General features: G+C 38.9%; 1 protein-coding gene across 1 annotated transcript in view; it reads left to right on the forward strand.

Moving 5' to 3' along the window:
* LOC136442970 (serine/threonine-protein kinase mTOR-like) overlaps window positions 1-10,474 on the forward strand; it is a 146,951-nt gene that overhangs the window by 43,572 nt on the left and 92,905 nt on the right. The window lies entirely within an intron of this gene.

Consider the following 10,474-nt stretch of genomic DNA (forward strand, 5'->3'; position numbering starts at 1 on the left):
AAATCTTTTGACTGACTGTGATAAGTCATGAACAGGGTAAAACCAGAATGAAGCCATATCAGTTGAACAGGTAGGTTTTGAAACTGATATAATGTGTTACAATATCTTACGCCAAAAAGCAATTACTCAAACAACTGGATATGATTTTGGAAACGGTCAGACGTTTCAAGTAGCATCCACTACTTTTCGTCAGTGACTGTGAGCAAGATCAGTTGAACAGCAGGTTTATAACCACAAACTATGAATTGATATGCAAATAAGGAGAAGACAATTTTTTTTTTTTAGATAGTCCAATAGAAAGCGAATTAGACAACTCAAGACAAGGTTGAAGTAAAAGGGGACAATAGCGCCTATTGTTTTAATATAGGGCCATACAGAGTATCTAATATAGTAAAGCTCCTATTGTTTTAATATAGGAGCTAAAGCTGGTTTGCCCCCAAGGCTATGTCCCAAGTGCCAGACAGTTCCACCCTTAGCCCTCCTTTCCTGTTGAGGGTTGGATTGTATATCCTCTCATATATTGCCTCCCTTACTCCACGTTCGAACCAGCGGGGTTCGCGGTTATAAACCTGCTGTTCAACTGATCTTGCTCACAGTCACTGACGAAAAGTAGTGGATGCTACTTGAAACGTCTGACCGTTTCCAAAATTATATCCAGTTGTTTGTCTATATGAGTAATTGCTTTTTGGCGTACCTTATTACCTGGATGTCTAATCTAGATCCTCATCGACGTGTTACAATATCTTATTGGCTAATTTAGAAATATCAATGCTATCAGTAAAGTTAGTTTTGCAATCTTCCTTTCTAAACTGGAAAATGGAGCATATTTTGAGAATTTGGACCATTGGAGTTTTTTTTAATACATTGTCAACATTGGCTGTATTCAACATTCTACTTTAGTACTAACATACATGTAATTCCATCATGGTACATTCATCCTCCACCTTAAATAGATAGGTCCAAACAGATCTCCAACCCAATGCACTCCAGTACATGTACAGTATATCTAAACTGTTAACCCCTGGGGTGTGCTGCACTAGAGATCTCTCAAATCCACTGTTTTTTAATGTGACAGATTTTTTGTGAGATTTTTGTAACCCAGGGGATTATATAAATGTTAATGGGGGTAAGTGTATCGACAGAAAATCCCTCTAAAGTATACAGTCATGTATTTGTTTTTGATTTAAGTACATGTATCTTTGATCTTTCACCTATACAATTTGCTATTACTCCACCTTAACAATATATTTTTCAAAATTCTGTGGACCCCCCCAAAGCTTGTCAACCATGGTGATCCCACCCTCCCAATGTTTCCAGATGTATGGAGTTAGCCCTCAGTACACATCAGGGTGGGGGGTGACCTGACTGGTGACACCAAATGCCTCTCACAGTCACACTGCCAGTTTTCTGTTTCAGTGCATCTTCAGATCTCTAAAGTCTCCCCAGGTTTCTGTCAGTTACTGTAAATGTAGAAATATATGCGGTTGTTTTATGTTTGCGGTTTTCGCGGCAAAGTCTTTACCAGAATTTAAAACCACCTTGAAAAGCCGTTCCATTGTGATGCAAACTTTGGAGTCCAGAGAGTTGATTTATTACATTTGGAGACATGAAACTACCTTTAGATGAAAAAATAGCAGACTATTTGGTAATTTCTCAAATTGGTAACTTATTGAATTGATAACTTGATTGCTGAACAATTGCTTTCTATGCTTATCTAGTTCTGGTCTGTAACAGATTTATTTATTGCCTTACACAGTTAATTGTAGCGAACATGTAGACTTGATAGCCCACAGCCACTTACAGTACATGACAAGTTTGGTCAGGAGAGCCACCTTGCAGTTGACAGTAGTATCACAATGCTACATTGTACTGTGATCGTTGTGTGGAATAAAAGTGAGCCCTGGTCATGATATTCCTAATGTTTCAATTTGTCATGAACTGGCCAGATGGAAAATGGTCTGTTTTCTAAAGGAATCTATAGATGAAAGTCAAATGATAATTTGAATGAACATATTGTATAGTGTAAATACTATAAATGTCAGACAATAAGTGTATGAAGGGAAGTCAGTCATAATCAGATCTTGTTAATTTATTATATAATGTCTCTTGTTAATTTAGATTCTAAGTTACATTGAAAGACTGAGGTTGCATCACACATTCTTGTATCTGTTGTATGGTCATTATCTGTGCTCATCAACTTTTTGGGCATGTGCAGCAGAGACCTCTGTCTGCTCTGTGTGACAATGCAAAGTTTTTGGCTGTCAAAAGTAAGCTCTTGTATTATAAGCCATATAGAATATTTATGTTGAAGATGAAAGAAAAGTGAGGTATTAAGTTTGAAGAAATGCTAAGAATTTCCTATTCATCAATTATTTCTATCAATTGTTCTTTGAGGCAACTTTATTGAATTCTAAGTAGAGATGAAACAATTGCAAAATAACATCCAAAGTCTAAAATCATATTCTCCTACATTTACAAGTTCATTCAAATTCTATTAAGTGATTTCAAAAGATTCTTTAAGTTAGTTTAATTGATTTCTGTCTATTGGCCATACTGTATATCGTAAAAAAGCAGCTGCAAAATGAGAAAATACATGCTGTAAATTGTAAAAAAAGATATTTCGGGAGATGGATTTGATTGTCGTAGCATGCCAAGTCGATTCCAAAGTCAGAGAAGATGTTTTGAAAGAACAAAAATAAGGAATTTATATTTTAATACCATACTCTGTTTTAACGTTAACCTTCCTCACCACATAGATTTCATAATGAAGGCAACTTTTTTTTTTGCCAATTTTTTTTTTATTGGCTTGCTTCCATCAGTTTTTGGGTCCCCAGAGGATGTTATCCATATAATCAAACCAACGAATCAACATGGCATAAAATGCAACTCCTCCTGTGGGCCCCTATCAAGTTAAGTTCTTTCTGAAGATATCAGAATCCAGCACAAAGACAGCCGTTTCTAATCAGTTCCGTGGACACCAAGACTTCCTAAATATCAACCTGGTCAAAGGTTTCGGAAGAGTGTGTTCCTGTTACCATTTATTTATTTCTACCATGGTGATGGTGTACACTCCACTATATCAGGTCTAGATCTACAGCAGGAAGAGCCTAAAAGCAGCCTTTTTAAATTTTTTTCCTGCTAAAGTTGTAATAGTACTATAGATAAAGATGCTGAGGGGCTGATATAGATAAAGCAAGGAGGTTTAAACCTTTTATTAAGGAAGGGACATGCCAATGACTTTTTGGGGGTAAATGAAATTCATTACTTTAGACATCCTTACATGCCAATAGAACATGCCAATGAACTTAATGATGATTATTTTGCATCTAAAGTATATGTCATACTAATTTGTCAATGTATGAAATTTTAACATAGTACCTGTTACTGAAAAGCATTGCAGAGAAGTATGGATTTTAAAAAAGATTAATGATTTCTGATCCCCTTTTGTTATCTGTTTAGGTTAACCCAAAGAATATAGAACAAGACCATAGCACGTCCAGGTCAAAAGATAGAAAAAAACGGAAGTTCTGCTGCAGTACCAATGTCACATACAAGGGGGCCCAAAATCAACCTTGACTTTTTTCTTCCCAACATCTACCCACATACCAAATACGATGATCATAATCCATCAAGAGGTTCTTAAGTTATGCTGACTACAAAAATCCAGAAACACAAACACACACACAAACCCACAGACACGCATACTTACCCAAAACAATATCTCCATTTTTCATGGAGATAACAAGTCGTTTAGTTAAGTTTTTATCTAAGGACTGGCAAATACCTGAGTGTGGGCCAGCAGAATTAATAACACCAGAGACAAAGTCTGTGTGTCTGCTGTTTAACGGCCTTCTGGAATCAGCTATCATCCTGATATAAACCTTCTGTCTGTGACTTTGATATGTTTAATGTGTCAAGGTTGTAGTGCCGCATTAGGCATTGTAAATTTGAAGTGCCGCTCAGACAAAATGTGCCAGTTATAGTCATTGTGACACTGTCATTATGTGGATGTCCAGCCTTGATCAAGGAGTGTCCTGTATAGCCTGGGGACCTACCCAGATACTGTAAATGCAGAAATTATTGCTGTGGTTTTATGTCCGCTGTTTTTGCGGTGAACTCATCAGTGCGAACTTAAAACCACCGCGAACAATTTTACCCACCTACCCCCTTGTTTAAGCAGTACGTAATGTACATTGTACAGTATTATGAGGCACCTGTTATCAATGGTAAGTATGCAGCTATCTTGGTTTCTGACTTGGTTTCCATTATGTGACCGTAGCGCGACTATTGTTTCAAACACGAAATGTTCAATGTATACATTTAGCTACATACACTGGAGAGGCACGATTTCAGAACGTTGGAAGTCGGATTTTCAAATTCAATTTTCTAATCCTCTATATAATAGTAACACTATCCCAATACATATCGACCTTCATGGAGCAAAAATGAATTTTGTGGTGAGAACTCAGATCAATGACAGTGAAAATCTGAGCTCTGATTTATTGGTGATCCCAATATATAAAGGACTCCTCGTGCGGTTTGTTTCTGTGCTCTTTTTAATGTTAAATTCCTAATGAGAAATGAGCTAATAGGAGCAAGTAATTTTGTAAATGTTAATATCATACAGATTGCCATATCCAGAATATTTCCAGTTTTTACATTCAGAAATTGCTTTGGGCTCCTTTTAGGTTCCATATTGGTATTTCTGATACAGCAACACTGTATGTGTCAGCAGTAAGGCAGACTGGCCCATGTTGGACAGCTGCACCACACACACATAGTCCAGTGTGTCCTGAGGTCATCTCTGCCATTGGGTTTCCATTTGCTGCCCTCCGTCCCTGCCAGTCAGCCCTGGCATATTGGAATCTGCATGAAGATGGATTGTGATAAAAATCAAATCTGTTTTCCTGTCAGCAGATATTTGGTAGAGAGAAGGGAAGGAAAGCCACACACAGCAGAAAACTTTAGCGGATGCATAGTCAGAATAGTTCGTAGAAGAATCACTTGTTCCACTTGTCACCATTGTTAACTTGCACTGTCTGTATCCATTTTCTAAACATTGCTTCATGTTGCAATAAGTCCTCGGGCAAGAACTTTCTAATAAACTTTTATCAATTAAATCTAAGGAAGGGATGGCCCTAGAACGATAGCCAGGTATCCATTATATCTATAGCTCCTGAGCCTCCACAAATATTTGCGGAGAGGAGAATCGGGAGCTATGATAGGTTTGGATACCTGGCTACTAGAAGGATTGTTATGGATTGTCTTTCATAAAAACTATCATGAGAAATGAAGGTAGCATTATTTGAAGGGAGTACATGTATGACAAATTGTGCCATTCATTTGGCTATGCAAGTGTTGATTTAGAAGTCCCAGATTCTTTAAATATTTAAAGTGATTCATTTTAAGCATAAACCTTAGAAGACATTTTATTGACAAGTCTGCCTGCTTGTAGCAATATGGTGATAACAAATTTCATGATACTTCCCAGAAAGTAGTCCCACTAGACTGTATCTGTCTCCTTATATCCGGTTTTCTGTGTCTCGCATCCATCATTGTCTGCTCCCATCTCCTGTGATGGGTTCATACTCGACAGGTGTGTCCTTTCTGAGGGTCTGCATGCTCTTTTCCATAAGGCGTAGGCAGCCTATTTTGTATTTTACCGTAATTCGCAGGGAAAGCTGTCTTAGTCACGTAATTTGTAGCGAGGCGACCAAATTTTACATAATTGTCTTGCTTAATTTTAGCGTAATGCGTATGGGGTTGTTCTGAATTCAGCATAAAGCGTTGTTGGGACCCCCCCATGCAGACCCTCCTTCCTCTAGGCTGATCGAACTGTAGTGAGGCCCTGGGTATGCTGTTTTGTGTAAGATATAGGCAAGATGTTATAATTTCCTGTAATCTGTAGGGAAAGCTTTTTGATTATATGCAACTTGTAGTGAGGTGGTAAAAATGTTGTGTAAAATGTAGTGATGTCTTCTTGAGTTAATAGCATAGTGTAGGCATAGTGTGCGAAGCGCTGTTCAAATCCCCCCCCCCCCTTTGCAGGCACCCTTAACTAGACTTTATCCTTCCTCCATCTATTTGCTCATCCAATACTTTCTTAAAACTGTTACTAGTATCAACCATATATCAATTGTGACTTTTATGTCGCCTACCTGTAGGTACTTTTTTTTTGGATTATTTGGCAACCATGTCTCAGCAAATTCTCTATCATTGTACTCTTCCTTGCCTTTTTAAAATCACAACTCGAATCCTTGCTATAAATGTTATTTGCTGAAATGGCAATTATACACATAGCCCTACACTCGTGCTTGAAGAAATTTGTGTGTAAGATAAGACTCAGACAGGAATATGAATAGTATATTTGCAATTAACGTTTATCTACACACATTCTTTTATGAAACATTGAGTATTTTCTGTAAAATGTCCCTGTAACATCTGCAAAAGTCGGCCTTGCCATGTGACTAAAAATTTAGCCACTTTTCCAGAAAACTGTTTTTTGGATAACTTTGTTATTCTTTCATCCCACACTATACTGGAGATTCTTGGCATGTTTCGGAGCTAAATTAACTGTCAAGAGAAGGTTACAAGAACTGTCTGTCTGTCACTCAAAATCATTGGTGTGGGGGTCTGGACAACAGGATTGGGAACAGGCAGCCAGATGGCTGGTAGCCTGGGTGCCAGACCACCGCGCTCCTGGCGCTAATCCTACGGCTGGGGAAGCAACTCGCGCCGCCGCCACAGATAGAAATCAGAGTTTGGCTGCCAAGCGCTCCGGATCCCGGGTGCCAACTCTATCCCTACTACTAGGTCGATCTTCCCCGCCCAAAAGGGGTTATCATCGCATCGCGCGAAAGGTCTGGTATCCAGGCTAGATGGCTGGGGTAAGCTGCTGGGTGCTGTAAATGCAGAAATGTTCACGGTGGTTTTATATTCACGATTTTCAAGGTGAACTCTTTACCGCGAGCTTAAAACCACCATAAAAAGCTGTTCCATTGTATGACTGTATTGCTACTATAATTGTTTCAAACGCGAACTCAGAACCACCGCGAAAACTTCATGTTCTCCCTACCGCGAAATTAAATCCCCGCAAACATTTCTGTATTTACAGTAACTAAGGACTGTTCCATTTATGAATGTCGAGGAGGGAGGGGAAGCTTGAAAATGATTTGAAGAAGACTCATGAGTATTAGCTTTGTAAAAACCCAAAGGGGCGAGTACGCCGCTCCCGGGATTAGAACCCGCGCCAATCCCGATCCGCACGGCTTGGGAAATCAACGCGCTAACCACTAGACTAAAAGGTTCGGACCAGTTAGACTGGTCAGTTAGTGGAGGTTGATCCCCACTGTTACACTACTCCCCCAGGCCTTTTCTTTCAAGACTCGTCCCGAATCTCCGAGTGCGATATTCCTGTGTGATCTAATCGTTACTCACAGGGCCGGTGTGGGAACCACTGTAAAAACCCAAAGGGGCGAGTAGGCCGCTCCCGGGACCTGGGGATTAATGTTAATGGAGGTTGAAGAAGGCTGTGTATAACTGTACATGTGTAGCAGATGAATGCATGTAGTTTAGTTCCAGGACCCATGATCTGTGAGATATTGGAACAGCCTGCCTGTCAGTGACAAAGATTTATGGAAAAGTAAAAGGTGAAAGTGGAGAAACCTCTGCTGGGGAAAAATCAGCCCTTTGATCAACAATGATGACCTTTGATTTGAGATGGGTGGAAGATTAGAAACAGTGAAGATTCTCATCTTAATTGTTGCTGGTCACAAGACAGTTGTCTTGGATACCTGGGTACTGGGTACCAGGCAGCTAAAATACAAATGGGTACAAGAGCTGTGTCTGCATGCTCTTTTCTGTAAGGCGTAGGTAGCCTATTTTTATTTCCCGTAACTCATAGGAAAAGTAGACACGTAATTCATAGTGAGGTGACCACATTTTGCCTGATTGCCTTTCTTGATTTTAGCGTTGCAATTACGCAAAATACATAGAGGGTTCTTCTGACTTGAGCATAAAGTGTTGTTGGGACCCCCAGGGCCTGGGGACCACCCCCCCCCATGCCGACCTTCATACAAGGTTAATGAGAAGATACATAGCCAGAAGAGTCCAAAAGTTCTGAATCTGAAATTGGTTAAAAGATTAGAAATTTCTACCTTCAAGTGATACTGAGAGGCTTTGGGGAATGAATATGTTTATGTTAGTATGTACATGTAACTTTATATGAAAAAGTCTTTCAACTTTTTGACATTAGTCAGCTTAAAGCCAGACCAGGAGGATTTCTTTATTTCTTTTTAGTTTTACAAATTTAGCCCCGCATGTAACGTTACATACTCAAGATGCTTTCTGAAGATTTGAAGTTCTATACGCATCCATCAAAGTCATTTGAAGGTCATTAACATTAAAAGAACAATGTTTCCTACAGGGCAAAAATCCTGAAAATCCTGTTTGATGTATCAAAGGAAAGAGTAAGGGGCTCCATTTATGGGAGAGACTTGCTACTGTAAATGCAGAAATGTTTGCGGTGGTTTTATGTTCGCGGTTTTCGCGGTGAGCTCTTAAAACCACCGCAAACATTTTTTTGCCGCGTTTCTGTAGCGCTATAATTGTTTCAAACTCGAACTCAAAACCACCGCGAACACTCCATTTTCTCCCTACCGTGAAATTAAATCCCGGCGAACATTTCTGCATTTACAGTATTCAGAACATCCTTGTTGTATAAGGAAGGAGCATCTTGGTCTCATTACTGGAATGATCTAGTGTCATGTGATCAATCAAACTGGGTAAGGAGGGTGCATGGAGAGGGCAGGGAGGGGGTGGGGCCTTCAACTGATTTATGATTTTAAGAAATGGAGCTAATAGTTTTATTTAGCATCTTCATACCTGTCAGTTTGGAGGGAGAAGAAAAATGGCAAACATGAAGATGTGATTTACATCATAGGAATTCTTTACATTTTTGTTCGGCCAAAGTGACTCCCACAGTGTCTAGAACAGTAGAACATATCAAACACGTTCTACATATTTTGAATGGAGATCAGAAGACAGGAGTTGATACAGTAGCAACTTTCGTATCATGTTAGTTTGTAACTAATCTTCATCAGTAACTTTGTAGTTTGAATCAGCATGTGTACGCAGCCATGACTTAGCATGTTGCTTTCTCATTGTACATTATTATAAAATTAACACAGTCCAAATATTACTGGACCAGACCTAACCTCCATTAACGTTAATCCGCTGGGTTACATAAAGCCGCTACTTTGATTGAAAAACAGTGGGTTCGAGAGATGTCACGGCAGCACCCCCCAGATATGCACAGTTCAGAAAAACAGGAGTGCATTATACTGGGGGACTTTGGGTTGGAGATCTGTTTGTATATATCTTTTCAGGGTGGCAGAATTATGTACCCTGGTGGAATTATGTTATTAGATGTTACGTGTAATGTTATTTCTTAATCCCTGTCTCCTGGGGATAGACATGACATAAGAGTCCTTGGTCTTTTCTGGGAGGTTTTTCTAGAATTTTTTAAGGAAGCTTGATGGCAAAGACAGAGGCTACAGATGTTTTGTGAGAGAGTATTATAGGTGCCTTTTTTCTGTCTTCAGATTCAAGATTGCATAGAACTACATGTGACGTGGGATGTTTCCTCTGTCCAAGGAGGTTTTGAAAAACCTCCTTGCTTTGTCAACATTCTTGAGCAAATTTGCCAGGGAATTTTTGGGAATCTTGTATAATCTATAGGATACATGTGAGTTGTACGACCCTCCAGATCCCTTCCTAAATGTTTCAGGAATTGCCTTAGTCAGCATCCAAACTGTTTCATGTGTATAGTGTGAGCACACTTGTCAAGTAGGTGTCATCAAACAAGGTTGACATCTTAAAGGAGGGACTAAAGAGGGGTTAACAATATTTACAGAATCTATTTGTAGTTCCGTTCTATTCTAAGTCTATAGTTAAGAAATCAATCTCACACAAGCAAGAAAAGACAAACAAACTATTATATGTATATACAAATCTTTATTGTGACCACTTTCCACATTCTGAAAGTCATCTTCTTCATTATCAGAAGATTACACAGACATATATCTTAACTTCCTTCAAACAGAACTCTAAACAGATTTTTGAAACTCTTGCATACATGTATCAAAAGGCTATATGTACTTCTATTGTTAATCATGAAGTACTACAGAGCTGTTTAATACATCCTCTGCTTAATGTATCTTACAAACTATGGATTCAAAACAGATCCAATGTTGTATCTTTAATTAAAGGCGATCAGAGTAACTAAGTACTAGGTGTAGCACCATTGTAACTAGCACCAGTATTATCTGTAACTTCAATTTACTTTCTAATCTTAATATCTTCCTAACCGTCCACTTCAACTGTCTGATTGACTAACTTGGGTCTTTTTATAAGAATAGACATAACAGTACCACATACAGTGCTAGCAAATGTAGTCATATCACAGTAGAATACA

This window comes from Branchiostoma lanceolatum, chromosome 10 (assembly GCF_035083965.1).
Source record: "Branchiostoma lanceolatum isolate klBraLanc5 chromosome 10, klBraLanc5.hap2, whole genome shotgun sequence".
NCBI lineage: Eukaryota > Metazoa > Chordata > Leptocardii > Amphioxiformes > Branchiostomatidae > Branchiostoma > Branchiostoma lanceolatum.